The 25,496-nt window shown below is 41.3% G+C and overlaps 1 pseudogene; it reads right to left on the reverse strand.

The window, feature by feature from the left end:
* Positions 1 to 5,719: 5,719 nt before the first annotated feature.
* The window catches only part of LOC119056323 (germ cell-less protein-like 1), a 40,987-nt pseudogene continuing 21,210 nt past the window's right edge, over positions 5,720 to 25,496 (reverse strand).

Consider the following 25,496-nt stretch of genomic DNA (forward strand, 5'->3'; position numbering starts at 1 on the left):
TCTCACTAAGTGCCAATTAGTCCTGCAAAATGGATACAATGATGCTCTCAGATATTTGGGAATTATAATCATGAAACAATACAATTGGAAGTTCTCTACAAAATAGGACACTTCCAACTCAGTAATGGAGCACAAATACATATGAAGACATTGAAGTCGTCCTGTCTTAGTCACTCCACTTATATTCTCTCTGACCCCACTGTGGAGCTCTGTGAAGCAGAGCTGAAGATGACAATAATCAAGTGTCTTGACAAATGTCACACAATCTTGCTCTATCCTTCCAGTTGTTTAGGTCATTGTAGAAGGCACCCATGATGGCTCTCTATCTCACCCCCCCATATCAAGTTATTCTAAAAATTATAGTTAGTTCTACCCTCATAATACATCTAGAGTCTGACTATATCCCATCACCTCCATTTAAGTCCCATTATTACTTGCCTGGCCTTCCACATGGTCTCCCTAACCACATCTCTTATGCAGCTTTTGGAACTTCAGTGAACTTGGGTCAGTCCTCCAGTCAAAACATCCTCATGGTTTTATATCACAGTAAGGAAGCTAAAGTCAAACAATGGTCCCAAAGGTCTGATGTGCCTGATTATTTTCTACCTCCAAGATCTTGAGTCAAGCCTCACTACTCTCCATCCGGCCCACTCTGCTCAACCCAACTACTTCATGTTTTTGCCTTTCATTGGTTAGGACACACATGTCTCTGTAGCAGGGCCTTTGCACTTGCTCCTCTCTTGGTCCAAACACCTTTCCTCACATGGCTCACATTTTCATTTCATCCAGGTCTTCTCAGATGTCAGCTTACCAGAGAGGTCTCCTCTGATCACTCCACAGAAAAAGCAACCCTCCCTCTCCTGCCACTCACCAAGTCCTTTCGTTTTTCAACTCAATGCCTACTGCCACTCGCTATGCTATCAGGTACATTTTCAATGTATTTACTTTTTTGCAATACTAGAACACAGCTCTGTGAGGACTAGGAATAGATTTCTGTTACCCAAACTTACAGAATTACACTTCACATGAAATTAAATGTATTTTCTTTAAAGTATAGTTAGATGAGTTTTGACAAATCTACTATAATCAGATGTAGAACATTTTTACTGTCCCCCAAATTTCTCTGTTTCCCCTTCCCCATCCCAGGCAACAGACTGATCTAGTTTCTAGAACTATAGACTAATCTTGCCTTTTCTACAATTCATATAAATGGAATCACACAGTATGTGCTCTTTTGCATCTGTTTTCCTTTGCTCAAAATCATGTTTTTAAGTTCCATTCATGTTTTTCTGAATATTAGTGTTACTAAATAGTATTCCACTGTAATGAATATACCACCATTTGTTTATCTATGGACCTAGGATGGATATCTGGGTTGCAGTCAGTTCCAGACTATTACGAATGAATCTGCTATGACCATCCATGTGCAAGTCTTTGTGAATCTGTTTTCTCTTTCTTAGGTAAATACTCTGGAGTCAGATTGCTAGGCTAAGTTTAACTTGTCTCTGAATCACTATTTTTTGCTGCCGAATCCCCACTATCTAGAGGACATCAGACATGTAATCGGTACTAGATAGATAGATAGATGTTTACTAATTGAAAAGCTTCAACAATTAATAGTGAGAGCAGCTGTAAATCCAGATCTCTCTGAGGTCCAAGTTTGAGTTCTGTCCACTCCTCCAAACTGACTGATAAAACAGAGGAAAATTATTGATGCATAGCATCTGCCTCAGACTTGTGTGGGCAATGCCTGTGTGAACAGCCCCCAGGAGTCCCCTGGTGAAACTGTTCATGATGGAGCAACCCTGACACAGGCAATGTTTCTCTGGCCTTTATGTTTAACAGGCCCAGACTGACAGTCTCCATCCATTAGGGAGCTGCTGTTATAATCTGCAGAGTTCTCCCTCTGTCCCTACTCTCGCAATCCCATTATCCTCCAGCCCAGAGAGGCGAGCAGCTCTGACAATGCTGTCAGCACAGAGACTCGTGGAAGTATTAAATTCACCACCTGGTGACTACAATTAAAATTCCTCCTCGCCTTTGATTTATTTTGGTTAGGGGAACAAAATCACTTAAGTTCTTGGAGATGGAGATAAGAGATGATATATGTCCTATCCACTTCCCTGATAGCAACACTTTCTGCTGCTAACACAGATGGAAAAGAAACTTCAATCACACCAACACTTGACTACCTGTAGAGAAGGAAAGATGAGGTGGTAAAGGCAAAAAAGGAAGAGAAGGAGTAATCCAGGGGAAGGAGATAATGAGAAATATACATGATATTTCCGGTAACAGGATTTAAACCCAAAAGGGATGTACATCTGTTGGATTTGCAGAATTGTCTTTTCCACTAAGAATGAAGCCCCCTTTTTCACTCAGTTGAATAGAGTCAGATGTCACCTTGAACATGATATAATTTAGGGGTTCTTATAGTGGGGGCCTAAGGATAAGCTTGTAGAGGATTCATAAACTTTCTGACACTGAGGCAGTGGGACGGTAAAGGCACCTATCTTTGATGTGAAAGTCAGAGGTGTTTAACAACCACAAAAAGGTTAAAATAAATGCACTGACTCAGGAAACCCCTACATTTAACAGTTAGGTATATTTAAATGCATCAAGATAAGGAACTTACTCATATTCATATTGCTTATTATATTTATGTCAGTCAAATTACCACCCAAGTCTCCTGACTCATATTCAATCTGTTTTACTTGGCACCCTAATCTGCACACCTGTCAGTAGGAGGAGTTATGATTTGGTCTGTATTTCAATCAGACCACCATAATGACTCCTGGAGGTGGGCAGGGCAGGTGACAGATTTCATTTGACAGATGGTGAAAAGGAGCTAACACAGTCAACCTACTTCTTCAAGATGTACTTAGTAGACCTTCATTGGTGGGGCTTCAGGGTTCATGATTCCAATCCCTTCTTCTACAGCAGATTCTTTTACCCCGTGCATCTTCCCTTATCTCCAGCCCTACATAAGTGTGGGTGTGTCACTCAGGCTTGGGCCAATCCGAATGTGCCCCTCCTTTGATGACTCTGATTGGCTCAAAGGGTGGATACATGATCAATCTCTGAGGCAATCAGAAACCTTCTCTGGAATTTTTTAAAACTGAAATTGAAAGTAGTCAGAGATTGAGAAAGATACCTCAGATAAGAGAGGTCTGCAGAGAGAAGGCTGGAAAAATAAGACCTACTTAGACAAGAACTGGGCAAGAGGGGAGACAAAACCAAAAAAACAGTGTTTTGATCCCTCGGATTTTTCTCCCCAAGGCTCACTTTTTAAAAAAATCACTTTCTTATCTGTGAGCTTTCCAAGTATGCTCTTACTAACTCTCTTTTTGAGGGAGGTGAGTTAGAGGGGAATGTTTTGATTAGCTAGTTCCAGTTGGATATCCCATTTATAAATGAATATGCAAATCAGGTGACCCAACAAGAGGCCTAGTCCCTTTGACACATTTTTTTTTTCCGGGGGGGGGGGGCAGGGAAGGCTGTGATATTCAGTTATAACAACCACTTCTACACTCGTAGTGCCAATATGAAGCAGAAAGATGCCTGGGGTAGTTAACCATTCTGCTGCACACAGGATCCTTGAAGAAGAGCCATTCACTGTTCTAATGTCAAAGTTACAAAAGGGGTTTCTCATCCCTTTTCTCTCTCCTGTTTCTCATGCTCCTCACACTCTCTTCCAGCACTCTTTCCCTAGATTATCTTTGAACATCCGTGGAGTTCTGATGCCCCCTGCTGCTGGCTGCTGGCTTCTCCCATTCTCCGTGTCTTCTGCCTCCACATCATCTGTGCTAGTTCTTTCTCTAGTCATACATAGTACATTTTTCTCTCATGTTCTCTACGCGTCTGGCTCTATTTCCTCACAATTTTCTGTGCCACTTCTCTGACTCCTGCATCTGTGTTTCCGCATCTTTCCACCTCTCTCCTCCTCTAAACTTCAGTTTCTCATTGTATTCTTTCTGACTCAACCTACATCTCAGTCCCCATCTTACATCCCTGCCTTCCTGTCTTGCTCTGTTTCAGACGCACAGCTTCTGTCACACACCCTCATCCGTTCTTTGGTGGAATGTTTACTTTCACAGAGAAACACATGAAATCTTACCCACACAGTCCTAAGACAGTTTAACAGGGAGGTGGTCAACCTCACCGAACAGCGGGGGTGGTTAGCTCTTTTCACGGAAGTGTCTGTGACTGAAAAGCAAATCACTTTCCTTGGGTTCTAGAAAGTTAGATTTCTTCTGCGGCCTTCACCACTGATTTGCTCTATGACACTGGACAATTATTTTCTCTTTCTGAGCATCATGTTTTAAACATGTATGGGTAGTCAGGGGCCAAAGTTGGGAAGGGAATGAGTATCAGAAGACCGTGGGCCATCTGATAGATTAGAGAAGGGAGCTATGGTTCTTGATTCTTGGGCTTTGAGAGGCCAATACTTGTCACACCTGTGCCTCTGGGGTCCTCTGGATGAGGTGCCTGCTCAGGAGGTCCTGTTGACATACAGGACCTTTTGCTAACTAACAGGACTAGTATTCCGAGACAACCACTGAGTTTGTTTGTTTATCTGCCAGAGCGAGTCATCATTAGCATTTGAGACAAACACCCAAACAACCCAACCAAAGTGTATCTTCACCTATCTGGGTTTAGAGAAAGGAGAACCTACACAGTTAAGGAAGGGCATGTGATTCGTAATAGTCCCCGTGGCTTCCCAAAGGAAATTGCTACCTTGGGGGTAGCACAGGAGAGTGTGTATCCAACATGATGGTATCAGGTGCATTGAACACCTGGTTTTCCCATAATGCTCACAATCATCCTGAAAGGTGTTATTTTAGGATAAGAAAACTGAGCTTCACGGAGATTAGTTAAGTTGACAGTAAGTCTGAGGGAGGGTTTAAAGCTTAGGTGCAGAAACTCAGGAAAGTGAATCAAAAACACAGGCGAGTCATGAGGAGACCTTGGACCAAACTCTCTGCTTCCCTGGGCTGAAGTTCCTCCATCTGGAAGATGAGAGAAACTCACCTTCTGGTGTTCTAGTGTCTCATCAAGTCGTAACACATTAAGGTTCTGTCTTTCTGTCTATCACTCACTACCTTTTCTAAGATACATTACTAGTAGGTAGGATCAAAGTGTAAACTAAAAATTAAATCTAACTTTGGTTGCAGAGAAATGTGAAATTTACCTATAGCAGTTTTCTACTGATGCTAAATTAAAAGCATGAACTGACATCTTTGTAACAGAAATGGATTGACAGATATATTCTTGGCTTTAAAAATGTGTTTTTCGGAGACAGACTCAGAAAACAGATGACAGCTAGTGGTGGAGGGAGAGGTTAGGGGTGGAAGGATTGAGCAAAAAAGAGAAAGGACTCCTGGACATACAGGGTGGTGATTGCTGGGGCAAGGTGGGTATAAGGGGACTAAATGGTAATGGAAAAAATAATAAAGATTATCCATCTAAAAATCTGTTTTTGTATATGCATAAAAAATGTAATAATGATAGCAACAGTCTTCTGTATCATATGTACAGTTCACAAGGCTTTTGCCACTGTTAGCCACCTTAGACGTGACCATCACAGCACCATTAAATGAGAGCTGGCTGAAAAACTTTTCCAAGTGCTAGTTTCCAACTGATAAGAGCTTCAGTTTTCTTGATTTTCTGGGTGATGAGTCTTTTCTGTCCTTTTTTCTTTTCTGGGGCTATAGACAGGAAATTATAGCAGATACATAAAAAAGAAGGTCAGAAGCCTGCTGTCCGAGTTTGTCACTACTTGTTCCTGATCCTTTTCAAGTGTATTCGATAGCCAGTTGTTCTACCACATATTAGTTTTCCACTGCTATCAAAAGAGGCTCAACATAATCTAAATGCTATGCTCCTTCCAGGTTATAAGGGACAGATCTACTACATGGCTGATTCATTGTATTGCATTCGAAAGTGATGTATTGATTAGTAGACATTACAAGCAGGGCAAAGCTGAAGTTAAAATCTGTCCACCGCTTGCAGTATTCACCATCTTTGTCAAGGCTTGCTACCATACCTCATGTGTCTTCCTACTAGTTCTTCTTTATTGACTTCTTGAGGCCCCACCTTGCTGTCTTGTTCTACTGGGAGCACAGCAAGCCACTGCTATTTATACACAGAAGGCAGCCATTCTAAAGGTCCTAGAGAATTGTGTTCAATAATTCTTGCAGATGCCAAATCACAGATAATATACTGTAACCTTAAATGTCTGAACACTGACACAAATGGTTTTCCTTGCTCAGCTTCAAGGGAGGCCATACCTTCAAAATCTTCTCTCCTCTTACAAAACCAGACATCTGTTTCAGCCAGAAGACACTTTAAAAATCCACTCCAAGAAGGCATGAATTGAAGGAATATCCACTTCTTAAGAACTGTGGATACATCCATCGTCACTTGCATCACAAATAGGTTAGATGAACCAATGAGCTGTCTCATGACATTTATACTGACCTCTTTAAAAAGTTCAACATCCTGATGAGTAATAAAATTGTTTAGAAGCCATTTAAGATGTTTTTCTTTACAGAATCTAATGCATAGGTCCCTTCTGATGTGCAATAGCCACATATTACAATTTTCACATTAATTGTTTCCTTCATTATCTCCCCACATTGGTATCAAACCATCCAACTATAGCATCCAAGCTGCTACCAAAATGGCAATAACTCACCTGGGCTTCATTAAGATATCAGCTCAATACAGTGACCCAAACGCAACCTGCAATTCCTCAACATCAATATTCTGGTCAGGAATCTCCAGTTTGATAACACCCATGCTGGATTCTTTCCAAAAACCACTGAACATACTACACAAGTTACCATAATGACATGAATACATTTCATGTAAGCTCCACTTTTCTAGAGCACAACTCATTTTATTTTACTAATTTTTGTTGAATTTACTAGGGTGACATTGTTTAATAGAAGTATACAGGTTTCAGGTGTACAACTCTATCATACATCATCTGTGTATTGTGTTGTGTGTTCAACACCCAAAGTCAAGTCTCCCTCCATCACCATGTACCCCGCTTTACCCTCTTCCACCTTCCTCCACCTCCTCTCCCTCTGGTAATCATCATACTGCTGTTTGTGTCTATGAGTTGCTTTTCGTTTCATTCTTGCTTGCTTGTTTTATTTACTTCTTTGCTTGCTTGTTTGTTTATTTTTGCTTAGTCCTTTCACTTTTTTCACCCAGCCCTCCCACCTCCCTCCCAGCTAACAGCTATCAGTCTGTCCTCTGTACCTATGAGTCTGTTTCTATTTTATCTATTAGCTCATTTTGCTTGCAAATCTCAATGTCACTATTTTCATCATTCAAAAATAATGTTTGATAAATATATTTGGAAGTACTCTTTGATTTTTTTCTTTGTGGGGTGTTGAGGAGCCACCGTTGCTCATTCCCTTCCTCATTTTTGTCTGTCTGAGAGTTGGGATGACAACAGCAGAGGGGCCCAGGGCTCTGCTTGCACTTGCAGCTGCCAGGCAGTAACAGAAGCCCTGGCCAGCCCAGCTATGCAGCCACCAGGTTCTAGCCTGTGGACTAAGCAACCCCACCACCTAAACCTGGCTCCTGCTGGGCTTGGGATTCCCCGAGCAGTACCCTGATGGGAGGGCTATTCAGGGAGCCCACGGGCCATGGCTCCTTGGAATTTCAGGGAATGCAAACTGCCTCCCACCATGGACTGGCCACTGGTCCCCACCCAGCCCAGGTGTATACATGGCCACTTTGTCATGTGCAGCCCAACCACTGCAGCTGAGACTACCACCTCCATCCCCGCCCTGTGCAACTCTGCACCACATGTCCAGACCACAGGTCCTTGCCTCTTGTTTTCACAACAAAGCTTATAATCAATGGTTGATTTCCCACAGTGATTAACATCTTGTCATTTTAAACGTGCTAGATACTGTTTTTGTTTTTATTTTTGTTTTCTGAAGGTAGAAAAACTAAGGGAGGGGGAAGTTTTAGCAACAAAAATTTGGCCAAACCACAGAAAATTGAACTATACGGAAGTCCGACAATAATGAACCATTCAGCCAGACCAATAAGAGGGGTGAAGTCAGCAGTGGAGCGGGGTCGGGCAGGAAAGATTCCCTGACCCAGGCACACAGGCAGCTGTGGGAGGATCCCAGGTGTGGGGTAGCAACGGGCGGACCCAGTGAGGGCGCAAGGTGGCAGGCTGACCTCAGTCACACATTCAGGCACAGATAAACTAGTGAAGGAGTGAGCAGTGAGACAAACCCTGAAGGACCCAGTGGTGGGAAGCAGCAGAGGGCACCACTATTGCCCATCTCTGACCCCACCCCCACATACAGCGTCACAACCAAGTGAGCTGGGTGGCCCTGCCCTGGTGAACACCTAAGGCTCCACTCCTCATACATTACAAGTGAATACAGATCAAGACATGGCTCAAAAAGAACTCAAAGCCCCAGAGCCAATAACTCTACGTGACCGAGAAATAGCCAACCTATCAGATGCACAGTTCAAAACATGTGATCAGGATGCTAACAGAACTGGTTGATTTTAGTCACAAATTAGAGAAACATATGAAGGCTAAACTAATTGAAATGAAGGGAAATGCACAGGAAACCAATAGAAATGGAAAGGAAACTGGGACTCAAACCAAGGGAGTAGACCAGAAAGAAGAAAAAAATAACCAAACAGAAAAATATGAAGAAACAAGAATTCAAAAAAATGAGGAGAGTCTTAGGAACCTCTAGGACATCTTTAAATGCTCCAACATCTGAATTATAGGGGTACCAGAAGGGGAAGAGAAGCAGCCACAAGTGCAAAACTTATTTGAACAAATAATAAAGGACAACTTCCCCAGTCTGACAAAGGAAATAGACTTCCAAGAAATCCAGGAAGCTCAGAGAGTACCAAAGAACTTGGACCCAAGAAGGTACACACCAAGGCACATCATCATTACATTAGCCAAGATTAAAATGAAGGAGAGAATCCTAGAAGCAGCAAGAGATAAGGAGACTGTCACCTACAAAGGAGTTCCCATCAGACTGTCAGCGGATTTCTCAAAAGAGACCTTACAGGCAAGAAGGGGCTGGAAAGAGGTATTCCAAGTCATGAAATCCAAAGACCTACACCCAAGATTGCTCTATCCAGCAAAGCTTTCATTTAGAATGGAAGGACTGATAAAGTGCTTCTCAGATAATGTCATATTCAAGGAGTTCATCATCACCAAGCCCTTATTATATGAAATGTTAAAGGGACTTATCTAAGAAAAATGAGATAAAAAATATGAACAGTGAAAGGACAACAAACTCACAGTTATTAAGAACCACACCTAAAACAAAAGCAAACTAAGATGACAACTAGATCAGGAGCAAACCATAGAAATGAAGATCATATGGAGGGTTAGCAACAGGGGAGTGGGAGGAGGAGAAGTGGGGAGAAGGTACAGAAAATAAGAAGCATAGATGGTAGATAGAAAATAGACAGGGGGAAGGGCAAGAATAGTATGGGAAATCTAGAATCTAAAGAATGTGAGACATGTGGTCATAAACTAAAGGGGAATGGTGGGGGAGGGGCGTGCAGGATGGAGGAGAATGAAGGGGGAAATAGAACAAATATAATGGCATAATCAATAAAATATATTTTAAAAAAAGAAAAACTAAGGAGAAACAATGCAAGCAAGAAAGAGGGGAAGCGGGACATATACAGAAAAGAAGGAAAGAAGGGAAGATAAATATAAAAAATGTGTTGTATTTTTATTACAGGATGCATTTAAGACATAAAACATGCTTCATTATTAGTGTACTTTTTGCATTTAAATGCTGATTGCAGAGAAAGATGACCAAAAATATGAAAAGAAGGGGAATTAGGAGCCAAGTGACTATCAAATTTGGAAAGACAGTTTCAAATTTCTCAAGTCAGAAAGCAATTCAGTATGAAAGCAGCACTTGCTTTGCAGTGCTACGCCTTTGCAAACACCTTTTGTAGGTGAATGTTTATCCTGCAAAGCAAGATGCCTCTATAGCCCAGATACATTCTTTCCGCCAGGTTCAGGGAAACGGTTCAGGATGCTGTAGCCCCTGGTGGTGCCATTCCCACTGTTGTTATCATAGCTTTCCCACGGCACAGCCTCTAAGGACAGATGCTAGCAATCAATACCAAACACCTCACACTTGAAGCCCATCAATGAAAAGGCTGTTACTATAACAGCAGCTACTCTATATGGCTACTGATTTCTTTTAGGCCTTCCAGACCCAAAGGTAGGAAATAATAACTGGTCATTTTTCATCAAGACAGACAATATAGGAGGACAATTGGAGCCTATGCAAGAGCTGCCTGGAGAAAAGATACACACCTCCCTCCTGGGAGGTTTCTGTGCATGTGCCCACGTAAAACTGTAACAGAGCAAACAGGGGCCCATCCACATGGTGCCTTGAGGCATGACCCAACAATTAGTGTGGAGAGAAACAGGTTTTTATTTACTGAGGTAAAATATTGGATTTGCCGAGAGCACTGCTGCTCAGAGCCCTGCTGTCCCATGAGACCAGCACTTCCCCAGCGCCCCAAAAGGCTGCAAGCCAAAACCAAGGCCAACAGTTCCTCATATCCTCATCTGTGCTTATGCCGGCTGTGAAAGCAGATCTCCATCCTCTCTGGAATGTGCACTGTGGGTTTCAAAGTCTGCATCCTCTCACAGCAGCTCTCTCCTTCAGGGTCTGGGGTACGTCGTCCTCAGCCTCCATGCTATATAGTCCAGGAATACCTGTGCCATGTTACACTGCATCATGGCGAAGTCCAGGAAAGGCACAAGCCCCAAAATAATGGTCTCTCTATACATCCCAAGTCCAAAGAGTCCAGAGGGGATCCAGAGCTGTGAAGCAGCAAGTCAGCATCTTGCGAGGCAGGGTCCTGGGTTGCTTCGGAGTCAGCCAGAGCAGCGGTGTGCCATTCTCTCCCTTACCATACGGAGTCCTGACTGCCGACTGCCTAGCTGCTACATGATGGCCCTTTCTTCTCTATACTCACTCTGCCTCGATGGCTCCTTTCTCACTACCAGCAGCGTGATTGAATCTTCCTCACATGGCTGCCCTCTTCACTGCAGGCCAGCATGGTTGCTACTTATTCTCTCCACCCTTATGGCAGACCAGGCTCTTTCCATCTGCCCACCCTCAGCTTACATCCTGACCCAGAGCTTCCTATGTGACCTTCTATGCAGCTTCTCCCCAGTGATCCACATTAGCCAGTTTACTGTATGATTTATATTCTCTTGGCTGCTGCCTTTAGTCAGGGTAAGAGTGACTCAGTGATATAGGGGTAACCACCTCCCTGACTCTAGTGCAGGCACAAGACAAAACCCCAGGAGTCACCAAACATTGTGAAAATCACTACACACCTATAGCCTGGGGGCAGTAGCACAGCTATCAGCTAACCATCAGCTTGCCATAGGTATGCAAAGTACCTTAAATACTGTATTGTCCTCTCGCCTTATCCCCCAACCAAGGGCTGTGGGGGTTTGGGAGATCACTTGTTCTGTTTTCCCTGTTTCAGAATGCCAATAGGAATTCTTACCCTTAGAATAATTAAGGCAGCACTAGGCATCCTGCAGTCCTGGGCTAACTCATCATATGGTTTCACATGACCCTCCAAACAAGGCTGGTGGCTGGTAAAAAGCCAACATCATCCTCATTTCATATATCGGCTAAGGGGAGAAGCTTATTAAGTGGCAGAACTAGGGCTGGAACATAGAGCATCCCTCTCAACCCAGTTCCTATTTGGTTTCCTGTTTTCCCTCAGGTGGAATAGCAAGGAGGAGAGCAGGTGATATAGATCCAAATCCGAATGGAGTCAAACCAAATTGTGGGTCTGAAGAATATGTAATGACTTAGGAAAATGTTTACACTACAAAGTGAAATAAGAACTATGCATGCATATGTGTAGCATTAGAATCCTGATTTTGTAAGAGTTTTATATAGACACATGTGTCCATGATGAATAAACCAAAAATATCTTTGGATGGTGATATTCTTCCTTATGCTTTCCTGTGTTTTATACATTTTTTATAATATGCATATATTTCTAATATTTTTAAAAGTTAATTTGAATATATAATTTGAATCAATAACACATTTGCACATACATACACACACACACACACACACAGGTAATCTTGAAAGAAAATCTTTTTTCTTTTACTTTCTCTTGTTTTCCCCATGGAGGCAATAAAATCAGGTTGTGAAAGAATCCAATGGCTATGAGAGACAGTATTACTGGTCAACCCCCTGATAAAAGTCAAATGCTTCCTCTCTCTAAATCTCACAATATTCATCAATCAAAAAAGGCACATTTCTATTTCTTGCCCAATTCACATGATTTCTGAAAAACAAGTAAGGAAGATTTTGTGCCTTGAACCCAAGTATGCATGCAGACAAGAAGCAGGGCTATGATGTAATAGGGGGATCCCTGCTATCGAAACCAAAAGTATATTCCAAACCCCCTTCTGTCTTCACCAAGCTGTGGCTGTAGAGGCTGCTAAGATCATCTCTTCACAACCAAGAGGGTACAAATTAAGGGTGCGGTGTGCCTCTGGTGGAGGGGGTGGGAGCCTCTAATTGCAGCAGTTACAGGAGTTGAGGTTTCCCCGGAGGCAGAGAAATAGGCTGCAGTGCAGACAGCTGGAGCTGTTTCCCCAAGCAGAAGACAGGGAGGCTTTGTGAAAAGACTGCTGTTAATGGCCTTCGGTGTCCTCATAGGAAGAAAAGGAAGTTAAACCAGAGACTGGCAAGCAATTGAATTAAATTTAAGGAAGCTCAACTGAGCAGTCTAGAAACTTTTTGCTGGACCCTGTGGGGCTAGGAAGGCAAATAATGCGGTGGTAAAGAAATGAGAGTTGCATTCCTGTTTTCCTAGTGCCTATTGTATGTCAAGTACTCTGCTAGATTCTTTATTTAAATCATTGCATTTCATTGTTGCAATTAATTTGCAATGTAGAAATTAATTAGTTCACTGATGGTCACCAGGCTAGGTGAGCTGACTCAATGCATCATGTAGTCATTCACCAAGAGTCTCCTGGAGTATCTGCAGGTTGCAATGTGCCTGGCTCTTCCATCCTGGGCTTCCTATGTATTTGCTCTTCCTTTACTTAGAATACCCTTTTTGTGTTCCCCACTTGAGCACATTCTCCTCCAAAACTTGGTTTCACTGCCACCTGCTCCAAAATACCTCCTTTCACCACCCACCCGCCCCCATTCTCAGGTTAGCTGAGACTCTCAATTCTCTACTCCCATTGTACTATATCACATAATTACTTATTTGCTTTCCTGTGCCCCTTACTACACTGTGCACATTTAAAAGTTTTTTTCTTGAAATTTCTGGTGCCCAAAACAGTGACCAGGAAATAGCAGGTGCCCGATAAAAATGTTTGTTTTCTGAAGAAGAGACTGGATGACTTAATGGAAAGAAAAGGATAAATGGATAAGTAAATGGATGAGTGCCTAAATGAATATGTGAACTAAACCATCATTGATGGACAGCTTGAGTGTTTCTGATACAGCTCTGAATGCTGCAGATACAGAGGATGAAAGGAGGTAAAAACAACTGGAATGGAGCAGAGATGGCAAAACCAGGTCAACAAGATCAACATCAAAATAAAGCCACATCCAGGAAAACCATGACTATTATTAGCCTGCTGTTTCTTGTAATTGACCTGGTGCATTGAAACTGTCCAGCCATCCTGCCAGTTTCTTACCTGGTGCTTCCTTTGAGGCTCATGTAAAAGCTGCAGGCCCCCGAGGTGGACAAGAGCGAATAACTGCTCCAATCCTTTTCAGTCCGACTGTGCATGTGTGTTTCTTCTCAGCTGATTCTGATTGTCAGTCGTGTTTTGGATCTTCGACTATAACAAAAATTCTTATACTGGAGAGAAAGTGATACCAGACAGTCTTTTATAACCCTTAAAATCTGGCATTTTATGGTTTCATAGTAATACAACCACCAATTATAAAAACAGTATTATGTCTTTTTTTATTGTGCCATTGGCAAAGAGTTACAGTTAAAGATATGTGCACTTTCTTATTTAATCTTCACAATATCCTTAGTAGAGTAGATAAGATTATCTTTCTTGAAGAGATGAGTAAACTGAAACTCAGTGAGATCACTTACTTTGCTTTCATCCTCATGCTTCGTGAGTTTCCTCTTTCTTCATTCTCTTCCCTCCTATATTAGAAACTACTAGTGCACACACATATCTGGTCCTTCTCTCCTCTGTGCCCTTCCTGGGCCTTTACCATTAGATGAGGCACATAACATGTGCCCTCTGAGGACATAAAGCGTTTCATTGCTGGTGTAAGCTCTTCTGGTACCCCTTTCCCCTGTCAAAGTCTCATTCTCCCTTCTTCCCTTGTCAAAGCCTCAGGTTGAGAAAATAGAGTCACAAAACCAGAGCTGCCTGGGTATCTGAGCTAATCTCCTCCAGAGATTAGCATGGACTTCACATAGTGAGAATTAAACTTTAGTGGTGTTAATCCTAAAATCTTTGGAGGTTCTCTGTTTGTGCTTCATAACCCATTCTCACCTGATAAACGTAGATGCACCCGTGAAGAACAGCAAACCCAACTTCTGGCCTCTAAGCAACACCCCTTAGATAATAGTCGCTGTACCCACACTTTCCAGAGTTCTTTTTTTTCCAGTTTTCTACATTCAGTACTCCCTTGGTGAGCTCTTATAGACCATTAATCATGGCCCTGTAATCATCTCTGGAAGTGAACTTAAAATTCAGTCCCTGATCTGTATTCCTCCCCTGGCTTCCCCACTCCTACTCCCTTCCCGTGAATCACTGAAATAAACAAGCTAGGCTATCCCCAGGTGACCTACACTCCAGGCTGCTCTACCTGCCAGATCCCCAGCTATAGCAAGTACAGACCCACCGAGTTAGGAAAAACAGGAAAAAAAAAAACGTAAACTTAGAAGATGTGTTGTAAATTTGAACACCTCTGCAGCTGGAGAAGTTATCCTGTATAGTTAAGAAGGTGGGAGATGAAATCCAGTGAGTCCAGTGCTTGTCTCCTGCCTATGGCAGGGCTGCAAGAAAACGTCACTTCCCACACTAACACCTTCAGGGACAGGGCGTTCCCAGTTCATGAGACGTCTCTTTAACCTTTGAGCATTTCTGACTCTTTAGGTAGCTCTTCGTTCTGTTGTGCCTATATTTTCCATCCGGGGTCCTGACCACGCCATTTGAGAGTCAAACAAAGAAATATGCTCTTCTTCCCCATACTAACTTCTTAAGAATTGGAGGAAAGTTACCATATCTTTGTTAATTGGCCACTGTATGCCCATTTCACCCTAAACCTTCTCATTTTACATGTAAGAAAATAACCCCCAGAGGGAGGCAAATACAACCAAAATCACACAGATATAAATGAAGCTTCTCACTCCTAATCCAAGGTCATTTGCATTTATTTATTCATCTGTTAGCCCAAAACTGTACACTTAAAATGCAGAATATATACATAACAGTATAATGCAGAGTAATACATGGCTTACAATTTGAGTGTGATTCAACCTCTGCCATGGAGGAGCAAAAATTCTAGTAAGGCAAGTAGACAGTTGAAAATTCTATAGTTAGAAGGAGGCAGGATAGATTATATTTATGATGTGTCTTGTACATGTCATGCATCAACAGGTACTTCTTATATATTATTTCACCTAATTTTTAACTACTGTAGTTCTTTACCTTTATCCACAGGAGATACATTCCAAGACCCCCAGTGGGTGCCAGAAGCTGCATATACATACTATACATATGTAAACCATATATATACTTTGGTTTTTTCTATACGTATATACCTGTGATGAAGATTAATTTATAGATTAGACATAAAAAGAGATTCATAATAATAACTAACAATGAAATAGGACATTATAACAATATACTGCAATAAAGGTTATTAGAATGTGTTCCCTCTCTGATAACTGATCTAGTAACTGAGATGGCTACTAAGTGACTTAGAGCCATGTAGCATGTAGTATGGATATGCTATGAGCCATGTAGCATGCACTGTGGAGGATGAAGGAATGATTCCTGATGTCAGTGGACTGGAGTAGGATATCAGATTTAATCATGCTCCTCAGACCAGCACAAGACTTAAAACTCATGAATTGTATTTCTGTGTTTTGCAGATGATGTTTTTGGTCCACGTTGCCCTTGGGTAACTGAAACTATGGAAAGCAAAACTGTGGATAAGAGGGCTACTATACATTCTAAGGTTGGTAGTATCACCCCATCTTACTGATTTGAAAAGTGAAACCTTGTTCTTGTTTTCTGTCGCTGCCTAACTGATCACCCAATCATACTAGCATAAAACACTTTTATTCTGTTCATGGATCCTGTGGGTCAGGAATTAGGACAGAGATCACTGGTCTCTGCTCCATGATGTCTGGAGCAGTACAGAAGAGTCAGATGGCTAGAGGCTAAAATTGTCAAGAGATTTCTTTATCTACAGGTTTGGAGCCCGAGCTGGGGTAAGCTGAGGTTGGGCTCAGATGGGACTGTCTGTCAGAGACACCTACTTGTGACCTCTCCATCAGAAGCTTAAGCTTCTGATGGCAGCTGAGCTCTACTGACATAGCATTGGAAGTCAGGCAATGCCACTCTGCTGTAATCTTTTGGTGTCTATAAAGCAAACATCAACTAACTTAGAAATTAGACTCCAGGTTATAATGGAGAAATGGCAAAGTCATACTGTAGAAGAGGCTGTGGGATGGGAGACACAACTGTGACAAATACTCAAAGTTTAAGTTTTAGGGAAGTGCTTGGCAAAAGCTTAGGTGTGAGTCCAGATCAACCTTGTTCTGGCGGGTCAACCTTGTTCATAGCCTTGTTTTGCTATGAGGTTTTAGAAGGTGAGTAGATAGATCATTGTGTTATTAAAGAAGGCTTCATGGAGAAGAAAATGTCATTTGGAATGGGCTTTGAAAGAGAGGAGAGATTTGCACATGGAGACAATAGGCATCCTAGACACGGAGTAAAGTATGACAAAAGTCACAGGGGCAGCCATCATATACTTCCTCTCCCCTCTCTGGGCCCTTTTCTGTGCCAAACCAAGAAACAGGCATAATTACCCTCCCCTAACAGTGAACCAGGGCCCTAGGCATTTTGAAGGTATTGTGACTAAAAGCTGGCATTCTTTGCCAGATGGCAGGGTCCCTAGATGGCTACTGCCCATTACACGGTTAACTGAGCCTGTGACACTACCCAGCTACCAGCAGACAGAGAACAGGGCTGAATGAAAGGGGGAAAAACTCAGCTCTATTTGTGATGCTCAGGGAGGGCTGAAATTCTCCATGACAAGGCAGAGCGTGACAGCAACTACAGCCCATTGCCATGCAGTAGTAGCCTCTTGAGTCTCCGAGTAACTAAGAATATCTCAGAGAGCATTTGGCATGAGAATTTTGTGGGCTGATGGTACCCCATACTGAGGGAGTGAGGCAAAAATCAGGTTCAAGTTAAATCATAGACAAAACCTTCACAAAGATTTTATGAGCTCCAAAAATTGTTCCAATTTCCACCGTCTGTTTTCATCAATTCCATAATCTTTCCAGTACATTCCAATAGCCACTGACACCCACATCAGAGCCCATTATGTGATACATGTACCTTATTACTTGTTTATCAACTATCACCCCCATGAGAATGTAAGTGCCATGTGGAGCATCGCTTGGTTCTGTATCCTCAGCACCAGGGATAATGCCTTCATATGGTGGCCACTTAATGTCTGTTAAATAAATCAGTCCCTGGGGAGGAGGAAGGTGGGGCTGACAGGCTTACTGCTACAACCTTCCCCTTGGTCTTGGGAGGATACCTGTAACCTTGTCAATGAGTTCAGACTGGTTTTCTTGCCATCCACACCCCAATTCCAAATTCTATGTTAAAAAAACATGACTTCAGACATATTTGGGATGAAATTCTAAATCTGCTTAGCTGTGTGACCTTAGCCCACCATGTAGCTTTCTTGAGCTTTCATGTCCTCAAATGTATTTTCATCAGAAGGTCTTTGTGAGGATCTAGCCATGAAGGTTCATGGAAGGTGACAATGAGGCAGGGGGCTCTGTCATCTGGTCTGCCAAGCCCCATGTTATCTGCTGCCAAGCTTGGATAAGGAAAGGAAAATGAAAAGGAGAACGAAGAAAGAAGAAGCAATGAGGGGAAAAAAAAACGGAGGAAACAGGAAGATAAGTGAGAGAAAGGGGCCAGGAGATAGGAAAAGAAATATATACAAATGAAAACTAAAATGAGAGTAGAAGAGAGAAAAGAAATATGACTACGAAGGGGGGGAGAGGCGAGGAAGAAGTCAAAAATGGGGAGAAAAAGGGATAGAAGAGAGAAAGGCTGGGGAGGGAAATGAGAAAGAATTATATAAGAAGGTGGGGGAACAATGCAGTGATAGCAGCAAGAAAAGAGGACAAAACAAAAGAAAGAGAAAGAAAAAGAGAAAACTGGAAGGAAAAAAATGTCAGAGAAGATTGAAGAGGAAGAAGATAATTAGGAGAGACAGGGAAGAAAGAGATGGGAGAAGAAGGATCCCAGGAATCCCACTGTGAAGTCAGGGCTCAGTGGTCACTCCCTGCCTCCAGAATGCTGACTGTGGACCCACCTGTAAGAATATTTTCCCCTCTGACTGATTGTCCTTGCCTTGGCCAGCCTCTGACAGAGGAGCTCTAGCCAGCAAAGAGGCAGAGCCAAGGTCCCCAGAGAGGCTGGGCACACACACCCCTGAACTAAATGATCCTTTAGTCCATGCTCCCCAGCCCCTCTGTTTGGGCCTGATGATTAGCTCTGTGTTTATGGAAGGAAGCAGGCTCCAGTAGACACCATTAGTCCCGATCTTCTGGGGATTTATTCAGCCTATTACCACGACTCATACTTTAGTAATGAAGTCTCTCTTCCAAGGGTTCAGTGCATTGCTGCTGGCACCCTTCCCCTCACTCCCCCCCCCCCCCCCCCACCAGTGACTCTGTGTCTGTGTTTCCCCCCAGAATTTTCTAGTTTCCCTCTTAGTCTCAGCTACCATTCTGGGGTGTCTGTCATTTCTACCTTGCAGAGAGTCAGAACTTCAGAGTCACGTAGCTACACCAAGTCTAGAAACAAGTTGTGAGAAAATCATATTCTGAAGAAGATGGGGCTTATTTTCTAGAGAGACAAGAGGGAGTCTTGGGCCTGCTACCACAAACCCAGATCTGGAAGAGTGTGTATAACCCTTCTCACTGTAATTTAGAGTGTCAGAGGTGGAAGAGAACTTAGAGACTGAGAAATGTCTCAGGACACAGAGGCCCAGAGTGGGAAGGAGACGGATCCCAGATCACACGATGAGTGGTAGTTAGATCTTAAACTTGTAACTTTTGATTCTTCTTTCCTCCCTACTCTCTTTGTTTATTAATTCATTTATCCATCCAAGCAAACACATGAATCAGGTGTCAAGGGCCAGACAAGACTCTTAGAAAACTTTCAAGACTCTTCAAGTTCACGTGGTCCTTACCTACCTTTTGCACTTCCTGAAACTTGCACATATTTACCAACACTATGGGGTTTAACGATGCAGTTGTACTCTTTCACTTGAGGTGAGTGCATCTCCTTCCTTAGACTGGGATCTTCGAGAAGGAGTCCTGGTCTTATTCATTTGTATATGCCAGGCACTGGAACAAAGTAAATACTGAGTAAATATTTGATGAATGAATGAATAAGCTTCAATCTTCTGATAACCCAGCAAGCATCAGAGAGCACTACAGATTCAAAAGACTAACCCCTTTCTTAACTGCCTCCTAGAACTTGGTCCCAACTCTTCTGTGAGCAGACATTACTCTTCCTATTGTCCTCCTGATCCTTGATTTTCTCAAACTACCTAGGGAATCTGTGCCACCTTCTCTCAAGAGCCTGATTAGTGTTGATTTAGAAGTTTATGGGGATTTATTTGAACTGGTAGTGGAAGCAATAAGCCTCTGATCCCCTGGGAACAGACATGACTATTTCCAAGGTTCGAAGTTCCCTTTGCCTATTTTAGTGAATCACTGAGGGCAATGTGAACCAAATATAGCTTTAAAAAGAAACAAAGCTGAGTCATTAAATTCTAGGACAAAGAAGGAAAGGGAAAAGACCAGAGGGATGTTTCATTTACCTGCCAACCTGATCTGGATGCTCCCTGGGTTACCCTGTGCTGCTTAAGTCCAAGGGGAAAAATGACTTCAGGGGAAAAAGATCTATCCCACTCCCAAGACAAAGAGCCACAGTGGGCTATGAGTGGGCAAGTTTCAAATAGGCAGCCATTTCCACCAGGTAAGCTATAAATCCAGCCTTTATTACCTTTTATTATGTTGTTTCAACAGACTCTTAAAGACAGCACAACAGTCAGTTGATAGCTGCACTAAATCTCTTTCATTTTCTCCCCATATTACTTTCGCCTCCTGGAATTTTTTTTTCCTTTCTCTCTTCATGAGTCAAATTTTATTGGTCTTCTCTAGAGGATGGCAGTAGAATAGAAACAATGTTTATGATTGGGAAACAAAACCCAACAACCCCCAAACCCCAAAACTGTGAGCAAGCAGTGAATGTGTATACCTATATATGTATACATTTTATCTGTGGCTAAATGTATCAGAAAAGCAGACAAGTATAAATCCAATTACAGGGATGGGGAGTTTGGCAGAAATAAACTTAGGGGCAATTTACTGCCAAGGTGTCAAAAGGCTGAGATGAAATAAAAATAAACTAAGGATTACAATTCTTAAAAGCTTTGCTTAAAGAACAAAAAGTTTGAAGGGCTAAAAAGTGGTTCCAAGAATACTATGAGATAGTAAAGTGAGGCAGAGAGAATAGAAGGGAGGGGAAGTGAAGGGAAAGGAAAATGAGAATGAGTTAGGGAAACACAAATTCTAGGATGTTTCTGCCTGAGGAACATTGTCATTGCATTTGATGAAGCAGTTATTAATCAGATATATCTTCAACCAATTCCTCTTTCTGTTATCTAGCAAGTATTAGCACTTCTTAGGGGACTGACTACTGAATGCCCATTTCCTTACTAGCCATTGTTAACTAGGACTCAGATACATACAAATATCCCTCCCCACCTCACAGCAGGTGTTAACAGTCACCATTCACTGAAAACCCCTCAACCTGCCCTCCACTTGCTCTTAGAGAGCCAGCTGTCCGACTTCATTCTTAAAACTGCCCCACCAGTCTGATGCTTCCTTGAGGCCCCTACCCTCTGTTCATGCTGTCTGACCCACAACATTTTTGGTCCACCAGACCTGAAAGACAGGTTTCATCTTTTAGATTTGATTGTCAGTTCTTTGAGAACTTGGGATCATGTACATTCTTGAGTTAGGCTGCCTTGTCCAAAGCTTGGAACTATCATTTACTAGCTGTGTGATCAGCTGCAAGTTACAATCCTCTGGGAACACCTGCTAAATGGGGGAAATTCCATCCACGTTGTGGGATTGTAGCAAAGATTACGCGATACCACAGATTAAAAGTGGTGGTCCTGCCCTGTTGTCCAATTCTATGCCACTCTCTGACCAAGAAGCAAGAGGTTCTAGAGTATGTTTTACTCATCGTGAAACCAGAAAAGTTGGTGTTCCTGTTGCCTGTCACTACCAGAACCAATAAGCAGAGACAAGGATTGAATCTTTATGGGTACTTTATTCAGGTGGCTGGTGGTCTGAGAAGATGGCAAGCTATGTACCCTCAAAAATCATCCTAACATCTCATTTCAAGCCAACCCTTTTATAAGGAGAAGAAAGAGTAGGTAAGGGGTTTAGAAAAGAGGTTAATTGGATGAGTTGCAGTCCAGCAGTGATTTTCCTAGTACCTCTTTACCTGTTGATCAGCAATTCTTTATCTGCAGCCCCTCTCTATAACACAAAGGCTCAGATACCAGCTCCATCACTTGCAGACCCCCTGGGGCACAAAGGCTAAATTGCCTGTGGACCTCCTGGCTGTGCTTTCCCATGCCTAAAATAATAGCATTCCAAAAGCATAAATTACTTAAGCCTGTCAACTAAGGCTAAGATCTCTAACTCTTGAGTTCCCCTATTAATTAGAAAAATAAGTACAACCACTTTTTGGAACATCATGAATCAGAATAATACAGTGGTTATAAGCTCAGTCTCTGTAGCCAGACTTTGTGGATTTGAATACAAGCTATACCACTTACTACTATATGACTGGGCAAGTTACTTAACCTCTCCTTGTTTTATTTCCTCATTTGTTAGAGAAACTAATAGTACCTACTGCATAGAGCTCTTGTGGGAATTAAATGAGTTAATTCATGTAAAGTGCTTAGAACAGTCCCTGACACATATGAAAGTTTTAATATATGTTAACTAGTATTATTGCAATTTAAGTGAAACAATAAACATGAAAGACCTAGGCACATAGTAGGAGCTCATCGTTTTTAAGATAAAGTCTTTCCACTCCTAAAGCTAAAGTCTATTAATGCAGATAACACACTGGAAGGAAATGGAATTTTTATCTCCTATACTCAAGGTGAATGATAATCCCATCATTACCAAGTATTTGCTCTTCATTTGTATTTTCCTTATGCTTCAATATTTTGTTCAGGTAAAGCATCCCGTAAGAATATGCAAGTGCCCGGAACTTGCAATATTCACCAGAAAGGAGACTTTTGTTGTTTCTAATAAAGAAACCAATTCTTCAAGCCTTGTTAGAATTGCCAAACAGGGTTTCCTGCTGGGTCGTTTCATTTAGTTGGCATCTCCTACTGAGAGACACTGGTACCATTCACAGAACGGGGAACAGGGAAGATAGACAAGTAAATGAGAAATGCCAATTTAAATTTGTCATCACTTTCCATAGCATATGAACAGAGTTTTAACAACGAGTTTTAGGCATTAGACAAACTCATTGCATTTATATATATCGGAGTTAAACAACAAATCTTAGAAATCATCTAATCTTACAATGGCACAGTTCCAATTGATTGATGGCAACTACTGGGATCAGTAAAGAGAGAATGATTCTGAGACTACTACCTAGCTCAGTGGGAAAGTGCTGTAATCCATTAGTGATGTCTGCCATGGGGAAGGAGTTGGTGTTGGATCCAACTTGCTGTGGTCTTTCTATTCCCGATCTAATCCTACATTTTTTTACAAATGGGAAAACTAAATAGTCTGCTGATGTTTTCGAACTCCTTATATTGGAAAAAGAGAGGTTTAGACTATGTTCATTTTTAAATGCCATTTCGACACATGCAAATTTACTGAGATATAAAGAAATGAATATAAATAAGAATGATTTATATTTTTGATTGTGTATTTTTGGCAAGGAATTTGATATGGCTAAATAGATTTTATGAACTCTTAAATAATCTCTGATTTCTTGAATAGTTTAAACCATCTTTTTTCCACTCCCTTTGGTAGCTTTGTTTTCAATTTTTATTGCCTATAATACCTATAAAATAGTCTGATACTTGTTAAAATCTGTACTGATTCTAAAATATGAAGATGTCTAAATAAATTAGACTTTACTAGGAAGTTAGCAATAAACATAAAAAAGAAAAGCATAAATGATATTCATAATAGTCTTACAAGAGCTTTAACCTAAAGAGATGTTTTTCAAGTAGTTCAAGGATTTGTAGAGTTTTGTTACAGTTTTTGTTGTTTCCCTAACAGTAATATTAACTAGAGGACTTTTTTTAAAGCACTCGTCTTTACATTCTCATTTGATCTTCATATTAGAGGGTCAAGTATATGAAAGAGGCATCAAATGTGGTTTTATTCAGTTTTATTCCTCTTTAACAAAGGAGAAATTGAGCTTCAGAGATAACTGGTTGGAAATACCAATTAAATAATTCCTCTCTCTGTCTCTCATTTTGCGAGGAAAGCAGAGATCGAACAAACTAATGACACTAATTTGTTACAAAATGTCAGCCTCCTACATCTCTCCCAACAATTCTAATATCCCTGGTTGCAAAATATCAAATATCAGGTTCTAAAATATTAAATGCTAGATGAAAGTCTCAGAATTCCATAATAACTGAATGAAGACATTTACTTCTGCTGGTGGAATCATAGAATGCATGGATTAGAGGGGACTCACATTGCTTCTCAAAATTATATAAAACGACCCCAGAGAAGTTTCGGGAAAGTGGCATAAAATTCTTAACTTGAACTACAGTAGAGAAAATGATACCACACAGCCCCCTTGGAGTTAAACAAATGGAAGACTATGTCTGCCTCCTCAAGTTTCTTGGTTGTTATTTTCAAAATGGGCAGGCAGCAGTCGAAAGAAGTTCTACTGTAGGCAGTGACTCTGCTCAAACACAGCAGAAAGTTTTTAATGACAAACGGATCTGTTTCTTTAATGAATTCATTCTTTACTATTTGCTAGATGTGCTACCTTTAGCATATGATTTCACTCCTAGACCCTTCCTCCCCCCTCCCTCCACTTTTCCCTTGCCTTTTGCTTAATTATCCTGGAAAGAACAAGGATGTCTATTTCCCAGTGTTGGTGTGAGGATCATTACTGATATAAAAAGAGCACCTGGCGGATACCATGTGTTCAGTGCATTAGTTTTCTTTCTTGTTTCTCATTGTGCGAGATGTCTATCTGGCTGAAAAGGAGAGAAAATATTTGATTTTCCCTGAGTAGAACCGAGCCTGTAGATGAGAGTATCAGTGCTGATACTGAACTTTGTGTGCATATGTGACATAGGGGAGAACATTTCATCAATTTCTAACACTATTCAACTGGAAACGTAGGTAGATCTAGAGAAAAGCATGGAAATAACTCTAAATTCAGTCAACCTGGGAAATTGTTTAACCATGAAAAAAAGTCACTTTATATCTGCTTGCTCTGGCAGAAGTCATTCTTTAGAAATGTTACTAAATATTTATTTAATCAGTATAAGGCAAATCACACATATAATATGTATGAGAACAGATAATGCTGCCGTAATAGGTTTTATTTCATTGAATAAAACAATTATTTTTTAAATTTTTTATTGAATTTATTGGGGCAACATTGGTTAATAAAATTATACAAGTATCAGATGTACAATTCTATCATACATCACCTGTATATTGTATTGTGTATCCACCACCCCAAGTCAAGTCTCTTTCCATCACTATTTATCCCCCCTTTACCAGCTTCTACCTTCTCCTATTCCCCTTCCCCCTGGTAATCACCACACTGTTATCTGTGTCTATGAAACTTAATTCTTATTATTATTCTTAAAATTTAATATGAACTCAATGTAGTTAGGCAAGAAAAACTGGAATTTTTCAATGTTATGAGGAAACAAAAGATATAAACATGTATCTTTACCTAGATCCATGCTTATGTAAGTATGGATGCACTTTTTTTCAGATATAAAGGACACATCTACTTCCTATATCAAAATATTTTTCAATAAAAATCCTTGCAGGATAGATAAGATGTTATAATAATTAACACACCATTTAATGCAGTACACATGGATATTTCTAAAGTACAAAGA

This window comes from Artibeus jamaicensis, unplaced genomic scaffold (assembly GCF_021234435.1).
Source record: "Artibeus jamaicensis isolate MK-2021 breed Jamaican fruit bat unplaced genomic scaffold, CSHL_Jam_final scaffold_1964, whole genome shotgun sequence".
NCBI lineage: Eukaryota > Metazoa > Chordata > Mammalia > Chiroptera > Phyllostomidae > Artibeus > Artibeus jamaicensis.